A 14416-nucleotide genomic window follows, 5' to 3' on the forward strand; every position below is an offset into this window, starting at 1 on the left:
ACCCCCCAAACAGGGGGTCCTGAAATTACAGCCCCAATTCCCCTCAAGGCATCTGCTGAAGTGTCTGCACTACCTGTAGCATTTGTCACTGCTACCCTGTCCAGATCGGATCCCATAATCAATGCATACGCCGTCCCCATCTGCCACACTAAATCAATACTTTCCTCCGTTGTGCACCAATTTCCACGGGACAACACAGATTCAACAGGTTCAGCATATGCTGTTAAAACTGCTGCACACACACATTGATATAGCGTAGGTGCAATAATATCTTGCCTGTCTGGACCTCTGACAGTTTGCAGCTGAGCATATCGTTGTTGTATCTGATCATCATGGGCTATAGGGCTTAATAAATCTTTTTCATCTGCTGATAAATGGATAGACACAGTTCCACTATGCCAAGCTGGCAAAATCTGTGCCTGTGTTCCTTCCCCACTCTCCTGCTGAGAGATCTCTGAAAATGCCGTTAACTGCCCCCCCCATCTGCTTGTTCGTGCTGCCGCATCATTTATATGGGGGGTTGTGCTCTCACCACCTCCCTGCCATTTAAGTCAGGATCAAATTCAGACTCAATATTGGAGTCTGAGGATTCACTCCAAATATTTCCATCCCACTCCTTGGGATTCCAAGAGCATTTTGTGATAAGAGCACAAACCTGAGAACACAGAAACTCACTTTTTGCATATTTTTCCCTTTGTTCCTTAGCAATACACGCTAGCAACCGGTCTACATTATCTTGCAGCTCACAGCACCGCTCTGCTTGAACAGTAATTACTTCTTGTGCGATCACCTTTGCATCCTGTAAAATCTCAACCTCCTTTTCCAACTCTCTTATTTTACTCTGCAATGCAACAACTTCACGATCAAGAGCTCTAAGACCGGTAACGAATAACCATCCCAATCTCCCCGCTAATTTGTGAGAAGAAGTCGATGCCGCTCTCCATGGAAACTTTAGCATAGCTGCCTGAATTACCTGGGGGGTAATCACCACCCCATCATCAATCTGAGGCCATGCCTCTGGCAGAGCCAATTCAGACAGGAGAGCAGCCACGGGGGCCCAGCGCTCCGTACTGGGCCACCCCGGAATTTGGGGAGTCACCTTCGAGGCCTCCCCTGTCCCCAGTGTTTTTGAAAACCACAGCATGGCTGGTTCTAGCGACTGCCGACTAATGCCAAATGTGTACACATACGCAGGCACATCGCAAGAAGAGCCAGAGGCCACGAATGCATTGCAAAGAGCAAGTTTTATTTTAGTTACTTCTCTACTGGGGGATCTCCGAAGTCGCACCTGAGCTCCCAGGCAGAGGTGACACCAGCGGGGACGCAGGCGCTGGTGAGTTCAGCCCTGCTGGAAGATCGCTGGGCCTGCTGAGCTCGCCTGGATTTCAAGGCTTCAGGCGGGCGCAGCCTCCCGCTCTTGCTCACAACAAAGCAGGAATCTCAGACATAGTGATAAGGTGCCCAGAGTTTCTCACAGGCCTATGTTATCTAACACAGAGGTTCTACTCATCAAGCACACAAGGCCAGTAAAACAATTACTGTGATGTATGTGCTTTTTCTACAGACAGGGGCAAGTCACCTTGAGTGTATTTATATTTTACTAACCTTCTCGCCAAATCTTCCGCTACATTCTGATACGTAATCTCTGTTTCTAAGTTTAAGCCATATCCACTCTTGCACTCAACCAGTGTAGATCCTGCTCTGCGCATGCGTTCGAGTCGGTGTTTGAAAGTATTGAACAGCTCTTCTTCTGTGGCTTTCCGCGTATGTTCCACGGTAAAATGTATTCCTCCCCCAGCCTGGTGGATCTCCATATAGGATGCACCTGCCAGCTTGGGGAAAAAAAGAAAACAAAAACCAATTCCCCCATACAATTAGCTATTAAATGTGCATTTTCTAGCCAAGGGATTCTGGAAAGTGCCTTGAGGTCCCTTTGTAGTAAGAGACAAGAAGTGAGGGGGCTGAATCTTCATTCATTCTTCCTCCCTTCCGCTCCTCGTCCCTCCACTTAAGCGAAGAACTGATGTAAGAAGCAACATAAAGAGAATTACTCTGAAGGTTGGCTTCCCACTGAGCTGAAGGGGAAAACCTATATCTAACTAAACATTCATTTATGTGGGGAAAAAATAATTAAAAAATCAAGATTTAGATGGTAATAGAAGGCAGCACTCCTGCATTGCTTCAGGCAGTGCAAAAACTTATCGAGGCTGGCTGAAAAAGCTCCAGTTACATTCCTCTCTCAGCCTACTAGTATTAAAAAGTCATCCTTCCTCCCTCACTTAGATTATCTGACAGAAGTTATCTATTTTTCTACAAATGAAAGACGGGAGTCACTAGAAAGTAGAAATAGTTATGCATAAAAAAAATGAGAGAGAGAAAGAAAAATCCAGCTGTGTAATTTTATGCCATTACCTTCATTGCAAACTCATGAACCCTATCACCAGCCCACACTGGGTGTGTATGTGCATCTACCAGGCCTGAAGAAAACAAAGTAAACATACACTAAGGTTATTTCACTGGGTAAGAGAAAACCTTATGAACACGCAAGCAAACAAAGTGGAGAGCAGAAGCTCCCCTACAAAGCCTCTATTGGTTAGAAGAAAAAGAAAAATCCAACCAGCCCAAATCTAGGATTTTCTTCAAAGGCTATTCATTTTCTTTCTAATTTTCTCCATATGACACCTTATGTAAAACAGCTCTCAGTAAGAGCATCAGTTGCTGAGCTTTTCATTTTGTTTTGACAACATTTGCAAACTGTCCAAGAAATTATATATTACAAACTTCATTATAAAGTTCATTAGACTAAGTCCATGTTCTTGAAAAAAAAAGCAAAGTGTTTAGACTGGGCTTAGTACGCTATTACTCCAGCAATAGTCCACTTATTCCAGCGGGAGCTTTTCCTATGAGCCATGAAACCAACACTACTGAATGCCCGAGGCCACTGCAAATGAAACGGTGGTCTAGCAGCTCCTGTGCCAACACCACTTGTGAAGTCTAACATGCAACAGACCTGCCCAGGTTTATTTTTTTGTCAGGGAAACGATAACTTTCTGATGCAAATGGTGGAGGAGCCGACTAGGAGAGGTGCGCTGCTGGATCTCATCCTCACTAACAAGGAGGGTCTGGTTGAAGCAGTAAAGGTGGGGGGCTGCGTTGGTTGCAGTGACCATGAGATGGTGGAGTTCAGGATCTCCTGCGGTGGGAGCAGAATACCGAGCAGAATTGCAACCCTGGACTTCAGCAGGGCCGACTTTGGCCTTTTCAAACAATTCCTGGAGGAAATCCCGTGGGCAAGGCTGCTAGAAGGTAAAGGGGCCCAAGATAGTTGGTTAACACTCAGGGACTGCTTCTACCAAGCTCAAGATCAGTGCATCCCGACGTGCAGGAAGTCAAGGAAGAGAGCCAGGAGACCTGCGTGGTTAAACAGGGAACTGCTGGGCAAACTCAAGTGGAAAAGGAGGGTTTACAAATCATGGAAGGAGGGGCTGGCCACTTGGGAAGAATATAAGGCTGTTGTCAGAGGATGTAGGGAGGCAACTAGGAAAGCTAAGGCCTCCTTAGAGTTAAACCTGGCGAGAGGGGTCAAGGACAACAGGAAGAGCTTCTTCAAATACATGGCAGATAAAACTAACACCAGAGGCAATGTAGGCCCACTGATGAACGGGGTGGGTGCCCTGGTGACAGAAGATACAGAGAAGGCAGAATTACTGAATGCCTTCTTTGTCTCTGTCTACTCTGCTGGAGGCTGTCCTGAGGAGCCCCGTACCCCTGAGGCCCCAGAGGAAGGCAGGGCAATGGAGGAGTTTGCCTCAGTTGATGAGGACTGGGTTAGGGACCAGTTAAGCAATCTGGACATCCATAAATCCATGGGTCCAGATGGGATGCACCCGCGGGTGCTGAGGGAGCTGGCTGAAGTCATTGCTGGACCACTCTCCATCATCTTTGCCAAGTCTTGCGAAACGGGAGAGGTGCCTGAGGACTGGAGGAAAGCAAATGTCACTCCGGTCTTCAAAAAGGGCAAGAAGGAGGACCCGGGCAACTATAGACCGGTCAGACTCACCTCCATGCCTGGGAAAGTGATGGAACACCTTATCCTTGGTGCCATCTTAAGACATATCAAGGATAAGAGGGTCATCAGGGGCAGTCAACATGGCTTCACCAAGGGGAAGTCGTGCTTGACCAACCTCATAGCCTTTTATGAAGACGTAACAAGGTGGATTGACGATGGCAGAGCAGTGGATGTGGTCTACCTTGACTTCAGCAAAGCATTTGACACCGTCTCCCACAGCATCCATCCTCACGGCAAAACTGAGGAAGTGTGGACTGGATGATTGGGTAGTGAGGTGGACTGCAAACTGGCTGAAGGAGAGAAGCCAGAGAGTCGTGGTCAATGGGGCGGAGTCTGGTTGGAGGCCTGTATCTAGTGGAGTGCCTCAAGGGTCAGTTCTGGGACCAATACTATTCAATATATTCATCAATGACTTGGATGAGGGAATTGAGTGTACTATCAGCAAGTTTGCTGATGACACCAAACTGGGAAGAGTGGCTGACACACCAGAAGTCTGTGCTGCCATCCAGCGAGATCTGGACAGGCTAGAGAGTTGGGCGGGGAAAAATTTAATGAAATATAACAAGGGAAAATGTAGAGTCTTGCATCTGGGCAGGAACAACCCCATGTTCCAGTACAGGTTGGGGAATGACCTATTAGAGAGCAGTGTAGGGAAAAGGGACCTGGGGGTCCTGGTGGACAGCAGGATGACCATGAGCCAGCACTGTGCCCTTGTGGCCAAGAAGGCCAATGGCATCCTGGGGTGTATTAGAAGGGGGGTGGTTAGTAGGTCGAGAGAGGTTCTCCTTCCCCTCTACTCTGCCCTGGTGAGACCTCATCTGGAATATTGTGTCCAGTTCTGGGCCCCTCAGTTCAAGAAGGACAGGGAACTGCTGGAGAGAGTCCAGCGCAGGGCCACAAAGATGATGAAGGGAGTGGAGCATCTCCCTTACGAGGAAAGGCTGAGGGAGCTGGGTCTCTTTAGCTTGGAGAAGAGGAGACTGTGGGGTGACCTCATCAATGTTTATAAATATATAAAGGGTAGGTGTCACGAGGATGGAGCCAGGCTCTTCTCGGTGACAACCAACAGTAAGACAAGGGGTAATTGGTTCAAGCTGGAACACAAGAGGTTCTTTTGAGGTCACTTCCAATCCCTAACATTCTGTGATCCTGTGATAAAAATGTAGCTTCACTGAAACTATTCTTAACATTGATGCTTGCACTCAAGTTGAGTAGGATGCAAATATTCATCCTTTTAATATTTCATCCAAGTTTAAAGTATATAAAAAAGATCGTGTTTTCTAACAGTGAGACTGCATGTTCAATTCATACACCAGTATTCCTCCAGCAATAATTCCAATTCAGGCGATATCTACAGGAGGCTTGCGCAAGGCAGGTATTCCAGGAGTCCTCTGTGTCATGGACGTGGCTTTTGGACACTGCTAGAATGAAAACTGGCTAGCGCAGAGCATTAATTTAGACATAAAGTAACTTTTGCAGTCAAATATCTTTATATTCAAGACAAACGACAAGGCATTGCTGGTATTAATTTCTATGGCTACATATATACATGGTAGAAAGTTTTCAGATATAGAGAATTTGTGTGGGGTCTACAGTGCCTTTCCTTTTGATACGCATTACTTAATAATACGGTCATATCAGCAACGCTGGAATTTTTATTGTTAAAAATTCCACAACAGCGTTAGGATTTATAAGGACAGGATCTGCAATCTTCTTGTGACAAAGAGGATTGAGTGAAAAGGATCTATAGTAAACGCATCCACTTTCAGCGAAAAATGGATTTAAAAAGCCTATTAATGTAGACTTCAGTTCCCAAAAGCACCACGAAAGACAATGAGTAATGGGGAGCAATAGGTAGATCGGACTGAGCCACTAGAGCAGGAAGAGCTTAAGAGCTTGCAGAAACTCACCCTTCCAGACCTGGTTTGGTGTTTGGTTTGGTTTGGGTTGGTTTTTTTTTTAATCAGGTTCCTTTTCCCTGCCACTTCCTCCAATAACTTTTAAAGCAGGAGGTACTTTGCAGCTTTCTCTGGGCTCTAACCCCTTTTTTTCAGCAGAGGCAATAACAATGCATTTCAGGGAAAGTACCTGCCTCATTTTTTCCTTCAGCCTTCATGCTCACAATGTGTTTCCACTGCCCTTCCCTACATCTGTTCTAGAGCTTCCTGACACCCTGATTCATGTTTTGTTCTCATTCTTTCTGTCACCAGCTGCTGTGTATGGGAGTCTCTTCTATGTCCTGAAAATTTGGAACGGTTCACTTAGACAACTGCAGAAAATAACCCTTTTTTCAGGAAAGAAAAATAAAATTTAAAAAAAAATAAAGCAAAATTAACAGCTAAACAGCGGATGTTTTATTTTGCCTAAGAAGTAACACTGCCATGAAAATACTTCTGTTTCTCAAACATAAATATGTAGCTTAATTGAAGGAGAAGAGTTGAATTCAGAAGGGATACACAAGGCTTGAAACACTTTAAAAGTAATGCACGGGAACAAGGCTCACTATGAACAGAGCAGCCTTATTTTTCCCTAGGATGGCTTAAACTAAGGTAGCCTGCAGGGTTTGGCACACATCTCAGTGAGTACTGCCTGCTACCAATACACTGTATCACAGTCACACAGAATAACTGTGTTTGTAAGGATGTCTGGAGCTCATCTGATCCAACCCCCGGTGCAGAGCAGGGTCAATTTGAATCACGTGTCAGTGCTGCCTTCTAGAAGAACAAAATCAGACTGAACTACCGTATACCTAGAATCACGAACAGATACATGCAGCAAGTTCTCAACATCTTCTCAAAGCTAATTTATGGGTGGGAAAAAAGAATAACCAGCGCTGGCAAGTCTGGAGGTAGGCTACTCTTCATACTCCAGAAAAGACATGTTGAAGCTTTATAAGACATAGAAGCCTAGAAGCATAGAACAGTTTGGGTTGGAAGGGACCTTCAAAGCTCATCTAGTCCAACCCCTGCAATGAGCAGGGACATCTGCAACTAGATCAGGTTGCTCAGAGCCCCGTCCAGCCTGGCCTGGGATGTCTCCAGGGATGGGGCATCTACCACCTCTCTGGGCAACCTGGGCCAGTGCTTCACCACCCTCAGTGTAAACAATTTCTTCCTCATGTCTGGCCTGAACCTCCCCTCTTTTAGTTTAAAACCATCACCCCTTGTCCTGTCATAACAGGCCCTGCTAAAAAGTCTGTCCCCATCTTTCTTACAGGTTTCTTTTCAGTACTGAAAGGCCACGATAAGGTCTCCCCAGAGCCTTCTCTTCTCCAGGCTGAACAACCCCAACTCTCTCAGCCTGTCCTCACAGGAGAGCTGTTCCAGCCCCCTCATCATTTTTGTGGCCTCCTCCGGACCCTCTCCAGCAGGTCCATGTCTTTCCTGTACTGAGGGTTCAGGCCACATATTGCAAGACTTGGCAACACGGAAGAGTTGACACTTTTATCAATTAAATGAACTCTCTGGTGATGCTTCTGCTCTAAGAGGCCAGACTTGCAACAGTGAATTAAGCCAAGTGTAAGAAAGCAAACAAATGGCTCAGCAAGTCCCACAGGGGTCTAAGTAGCATGTTCCATAACCAAGCATAACATTCCCCTCTTGTTTCACATTAAGCAGAATGATTTTAAATTGATTCAATGTTAGCAGATAGGCGGTAACAAATTTGCATGAATATGATCATTCCAAAACCATCAGAAGATTATTAGACTTTGAATGCCTATCTAGTCAAGAATTACCATTAAGTATCTACAAAAGAGGGCATTACATTTTAACACCTACATAAATGAAGAAGTTTTAAATTAAAATAGTTATATCAATCTTACTCTCTCGTTTCTATCGATGCATAACTGAACTACAGGGCAGTCTTACGGAATATAACGCTGAAAGAAAACTGGCATGAGCTTAAGTGACTTGGAAGATGTCTGTTTAACAGCTTGTAGAATCTACAAGATCATCATCTCATCTGCATAAATAATATCAAAGAGCAGTTTCCAGCCCCAAGCCTGCAGGCATCATGTTCCCCTTGCGATCCCCCAAAATTACCGAAGCTGCAGGAAATTCAGAGTTCAAAACTCAAGCCCAACAAAGCGGGATGTTTCCCTCAGCACGTTACTGGCCCAGATGCTCAGCAGCCAAAGGCTGAGGACTAAGGCTCTGAACATCAGGCCTTGGATCAGGGAAGAACTGCGCGATTCCTCCTGGTCAAGATAAAAACCCAAGGCACAGACTAAGTTTGAAGGGTAGCAGAAAATTCAAGCAAAATGTTCTAGACATAAACATTTGAATGAAAAGAGGATTTAAGAAGACCCAAACTGGAAAATACAGATAATTCAGTATTTCCTTCAGGAAATTGCCTCAAATGCCCAAATGTCCTTTTTCCTTACTTAAAATACAATATCCTCACTACCTATATTTTGTTATGCTTGACGTGCATCAGTGGGGACAGAACTGTGCAGACAACGAGATGGTACACCTGTCTTTTAACACATAAGATTTGATGTATTTGTAAAAACACTGGAATTTATTTCATGAGTTTATAGGAATGCTTGAAATATTTTTGTGGGAAAGACTACTGGGATTTTTACTGAAATCCTCCCAAAGCTTTCTAGGGGAGAGGGAAAGAAGAGCTAAGAAATAGATACAGTTTGGGCTAAAACCTCAATTTTATTTTACCATTAAGTCCTCCAAATTTCAGTAGAACTTTCTGAAAAATATATTTGATGTTTTCAGCAGATTTTAGTTACTTTGTTCCTGACCATCTTCCAGTTACTGAAGGAATCCTTTTGAAAAGTTACATTAACAAAAGACAATTTCCCATCCTGCCCCAAACACACAATAATTAGACTGCAAATAACTTTTTCTAGGTCATGTTTTCTTGAATGCTGGAAAAGTCAGAATTTTGGGGAGAGTATTTTTTTTTAATTAACATCTCTTAATTATTGCCACAGTATCTCTGCGATGCCAGGCTTGCCTCCACCTTACACGCCATGTTTTGCAGCAGCCTACTGCTTAGTCTGGCAAAATATACATTTCACATACACCTACCTAGTTAAAACTCCTAATTCATTCTTTCATACAATGCAATCTGGTAACTTGAAGATGCTATTTTCATCAGAGAGAAAAAAATGTCAGAGTGAGAAAGGCTTGTTATGGTATGTCTACTTGAGCTACCAAAATAGTTGTGATTAAGCCCACTTAATCTTCTACTCATACCTATAAGATGTAGCTTCTACTCATCTCATACCTAGAAGATGTATGCAATTCTTCATTGCATGGAAGCATAATTCAGCTTCGTTTACTGAGGTATAAAAGGATTAAATACAATATTTTTTTCTGTTAGACGGTCAAAATAAAAGCTCATGGCAGAGACTAAACTTGAAGGACAGCAGCAAGCCCAAGCAGAACTTTCTGTACGGGTAACCCTGTAATCCGTGTTACGTTCAGAGTGAGCGTCAGCTGGAGGCAGTGATTCCGTGCTAAGCTCTTATTGGCATTTAGTAGCCCTTAATGCCTCCCCCTCTTCCTTCAAATTACAATTTAGGAGAGCCTTAGGTAAATATTGGCTATCATTTCAAATATGTTATATTTTAGGAGGGCTGGGCAGAAGAAACCTTCCTGAAAACAACAGCCAATTTTCAATGCAAAGCAGTAATACTTAACAAGAGCAAGAAAAACCAAGTCATATTACTTCGGCACAGAGTGAGCTCCACAGTACGCTGAAGAAATGCCAGTATCCATGGATTGCTCAGCACATTCGATCACCCTGAGCATTTTAAACTCTATTGCTAAGTTTAAGCCATATCCACTCTTGCACTCAACCAACGTAGATCCTGCTCTGCGCATGCGTTCGAGTCGGGGTTTCGAAGTGTTGAACAGCTCTTCTTCTGTGGCTTTCTACGTACGTTCCACGATAAAATGTATTCCTCCCCCAGCCTGGTGGATCTCCATATAGGATGCACCTGCCAGCTTGGGAAAAAAAGAAAACAAAAAACAATCACCCCATACGATTAGCTATTAAATGTGTATTTTCTAGGCAAGGGATTCTGGAAAGTGCCTTGAGGTCCCTTTGTAGTAAGAGAGAAGAAGTGGGGGGGCTGAATCTCCATTAATTCTTCCTCCCTTCCCCTCCTCTTCCCTCCACTTAAGCGAAGAACTGATGTAAGAAGCAACATAAAGAGAATTACTCTGAAGATTTGCTTCCCACTGAGCCCAAGGGGAAAACCTATATCTAACTAAAAATTCATTTATGTGGGGAAAAAAAAAATGAAAAAATCAAGATTTAGATGGTAATAGAAGGCAGCACTACTGTATTGCTTCAAGCAGTGCAAAAACTTCTCAAGGCTGGCTGAAAAAGCTCCAGTTACATTCCTCTCTCAGCCTACTAGTATTAAAAAGTCATCCTTCCTCCCTCACTTAGATTATCTGACAGACGTTATCTATTTTTCTACAAATGAAAGACGGGAGTCACTAGAAAGTAGAAATAGTTATGCATAAAAAAAAAGAGAGAGAGAAAGAAAAATCCAGCTGTGTAATTTTATGCCATTACCTTCATTGCAAACTCATGAACCCTATCACCAGCCCACACTGGGTGTGTATGTGCATCTACCAGGCCTGAAGAAAACAAAGTAAACATACACTAAGGTTATTTCACTGGGTAAGAGAAAACCTTATGAACACGCAAGCAAACAAAGTGGAGAGCAGAAGCTCCCCTACAAAGCCTCTATTGGTTAGAAGAAAAAGAAAAATCCAACCAGCCCAAATCTAGGATTTTCTTCAAAGGCTATTCATTTTCTTTCTATTTTTTTCCATATGACACCTTATGTAAAACAGCTCTAAGTAAGTGCATCAGTTGCTGAGCTTTTCATTTTGTTTTGACGACATTTGCAAACTGTCCAAGAAATTATATATTACAAACTTCATTACAAAGTTCATTAGACTTTAAGTCCATGTTCTTGAAAAAAAAAGCGAAGTGTTTAGGCTGGGCTTAGTACGCTATTACTCCAGCAATAGTCCACTTATTCCAGCGGGAGCTTTTCCTATGAGCCGTGAAACCAACACTACTGAATGCCCGAGGCCACTGCAAACGAAACGGTGGTCTAGCAGCTCCTATGCCAACACCACTTGTGAAGTTTAACAAGCAATAGACCTGCCCAGGTTTATTTTTTTGTCAGGGAAAGTTGCAGCTACTGTGGCTTAAAATCCTGCACTGCCCTTTTGCTCCAACCGGCTGTGGGCAGGAGGGAGAGTCTGAGCTCTGGCATTGAACAGCTGATGGGTGGAAACGGTACAGAAATTAGAGGCAACTCTGAAAAGTCACTCAGCAGGACAGCTACTTTACTGCTGTGGTCCATGATACAGAGAAACAGATATAAAATGAACCATGAGGACACAGAGCTCCACCATGAAGGCCCAAAAAACATCCCAAGTGCTGGAATGTTCTCTTTGTAGCACTCCGAATGAAGAAGCTAGAATAGTCTGCCCCTCAATGCAAGATATTGTCAAACCAGTACTGAATACAGAAGAAAAAGAACGGAGGGATATTTAATACACACTTGTCTCTAAGCATTTGCTGCCATTCAGCATTTTAACCTTATGAAGAAACAAACTTACCTGGTAACACACACTTCCCAGAGCAGTCAATTATTCTTTCAACTGTTGCTTCTGAAAACTGATTGTGAATAACATCTGCCTGGCCCACAGCTTTGATACAACCATCTCTGCAAACGACAGACAGCGACCAAAGGCAGCGTGAGCCTGTTGAAAAGTCAAGTGCCCGTTGACAGAGCTCCCGCAGCAAGAACTCTCTGAAAGCAGAGGTAGGGACCTTCGGCAGGACTGAAGGTGCACACAGGAGGTGGTTTGCTAATTTTACAGACACACAGAAAACGATGGGGTAATGCCACGCATTCCAAGTTGTTTCCCATAACACTTGTCATATCCTCTGCTTAGATCCCTCAGGACGATACCTTGGTACTCTTGTTCTATTTTCCGCTAGACAACATTATTTTTCTCTTGTGGATACAGCACTCCTCCAGCAAGTACCTGCAAGGCACAGCTCACAGAAATCAAATGTCATCGCCAGCCTCCTCTGCCTGGACGTGACTCATGCCCTTGTCCCCTTGGAAGCCATAGAGATAAATCTCTTTGGGGCTGACATGCAGTAAAACAGCAATTTTCTCCTGGTGAAGCTCAAGGACGGTCCTGGGAACCCTACACTGCACCCGAGGGACCCTCTCCAGCCACGCATGGAGCTACACTTCACCTACACAAGAGGAGCTTCCCAGGGCACACGCGGCACCTCTGTCCTTTCAGCCTTGTCTTCCTCCAGCTCTTAAGCCACTGGAATAGGAACCAGGAGTCACCACGGGCACCTGACCGACGGCATCCCCACACTACACAGCACAATTTTTAGGAGGCAAATGGCAGCTAGGGCATTTAGAAATGGCAGAGATGTCATTATTTAGGCACAGGCAGCCGGCAGCGGGCGGACAGGCTGTGGGGACGCGGGCAGCCCGCAGCGACCCGCTCCCGGCGCGCCCCCCGCTCCCGCCACCGCTCCGCTCCCGGCCCCGCGGCCGCCCCCGCCCGCACTCACAGCCCCACCACCAGGCTGGCGCCCCGCAGCACGGCCAGGCTGGCGGCCGCCTCCCGCAGCAGGAACTCCTCGCCCCGGCCGCAGACCAGCACCAGCTGCTGGGCGTTCTCCAGCAGCAGCCGCTGCCGGCCCGCCATGGCAGCGGGCAGAGCGGCGGGCGGGGCGGGGGCGGCAGCCGCTCGGATCAAAGTCCCCCGGGGCGGCGCGGGAGAAGCCGCCTCCTGCCCCGCCCAGAAGAGACCAACCCCCTCCGTGTCTCCATCCTCTCGCCATCCTCACCTGTGCCACATTCGGCACTCGCCAGAAAACTGAGCTGAAAAAGCTACAGCGCTTTAGGAGTGAACCTGCTAGCAGCCTGCCCCAGGAGAGGGATGCTGCTCTTGGTGTGGTCCCGGGCAACATGACAACATCTATACATCGTGTTGGCTTATGATAAGCTCTGAAGCATCGGTTTGCCAGTTGGGGATTCCTGGAGCCTTCTGCCCACACTGCACCACCCAGAGATTTCCCTTTGCCAAGAAAACCGAAGTTGCTGCATTCAGAGCATTTGTCTGCCCACATTCCCCCTCCCCAGCATCCACCACCTCGCTGATGTCCATCACCTTGTCGGCATCCATCACCTTGCCAGTATCCCAGCACCAGCCCCTGAGGGACCGTAACACTTCTCACCACACGGGATATTCAGGCACACATTAATTTATCCCGGCAGATATTAATTTATCCCGTTCCACAATTAGAAAAGTTTACGTGAATCTGCTGCCGCCTACAGAATTAGGGATGGGAGAGCTGGGCAGCAAATATTTACCCTCTACATGGATTTTTGCTTCTCTTTTCTCTTCAAACTTTCGTAGTGTGCCTAGGGCTCCGGTAATTCCCAGCTGGAAAATGGAGTGTCTTTCTAAATAAGTGGTCTCTCAAACACCTTTCTGGTTGTGGTAGTCTTCTTTAGACATTTTTGCTTTTACAAAGAGGATTGATTTAAAATGCCCGTAACACACCCGTGTTTATATACATATTCCTGTACAGCAGAAAAAGATGAATATGTTGGCTCTTTGAACGAGCCTTTCCGGTGAAGTTTTTTTTGTAAATGTGGCAAGGTTTGCAGCTAAACCACATGAATTTGCATTCAATAACAAACTTGAAAAGCAAGTAAAACTATGATAGTGTTGGGTGTTATCTTGTGATACTGCTCCACTGGCTCAATACTGCACCACGGTGTAATCTCCACCTTCCTCCTAAATATTCTCACTATACATGCAAAGATTGACAAGTGAGGTGAGAGATGGTGCTTTACTGCTGCCAGGAGTTCCTGCTGCTGACTTCGGCTTTCCCCAGCAGTATCAAGGTTTGAAAGCTGAAATTAAAGAGGAACCTTCCAACAGACTCATAGCAAGGGCAGAAGGACACTCCAGGGTGGTGGGGGACGCTTCAGCAGCAGTGGTGGGGTGAGAGCTGGTGGATCGGGAGTGAAACGCAGCACGTCGTGGTGGAGCCGAGCACTCGCCGGATCGGTCTTGCCAAGAAAGGCGGCGGGGAGAAGATGATCCAGCTGGAGCAGAAGGGAGCAGCCCCCACGTGCACGCAGCTCACTCCTCTGTGTGCGGTGGGGTGGCAGCACAGAGAGAGATCTGCAGTGAATGGCTTCCCCGTGGCGCTGCCCTATGGCAGTGTAAGTCCTGCAAACTTGTCTTCCTTGTATTCACAAATATTTCAGGGTGTATGTTCCAGGAGCTGCTCTTTCTGCTCTTGAGA

The sequence above is a fragment of the Caloenas nicobarica genome, chromosome 1, assembly GCF_036013445.1.
Source record: "Caloenas nicobarica isolate bCalNic1 chromosome 1, bCalNic1.hap1, whole genome shotgun sequence".
NCBI classification, from domain to species: domain Eukaryota; kingdom Metazoa; phylum Chordata; class Aves; order Columbiformes; family Columbidae; genus Caloenas; species Caloenas nicobarica.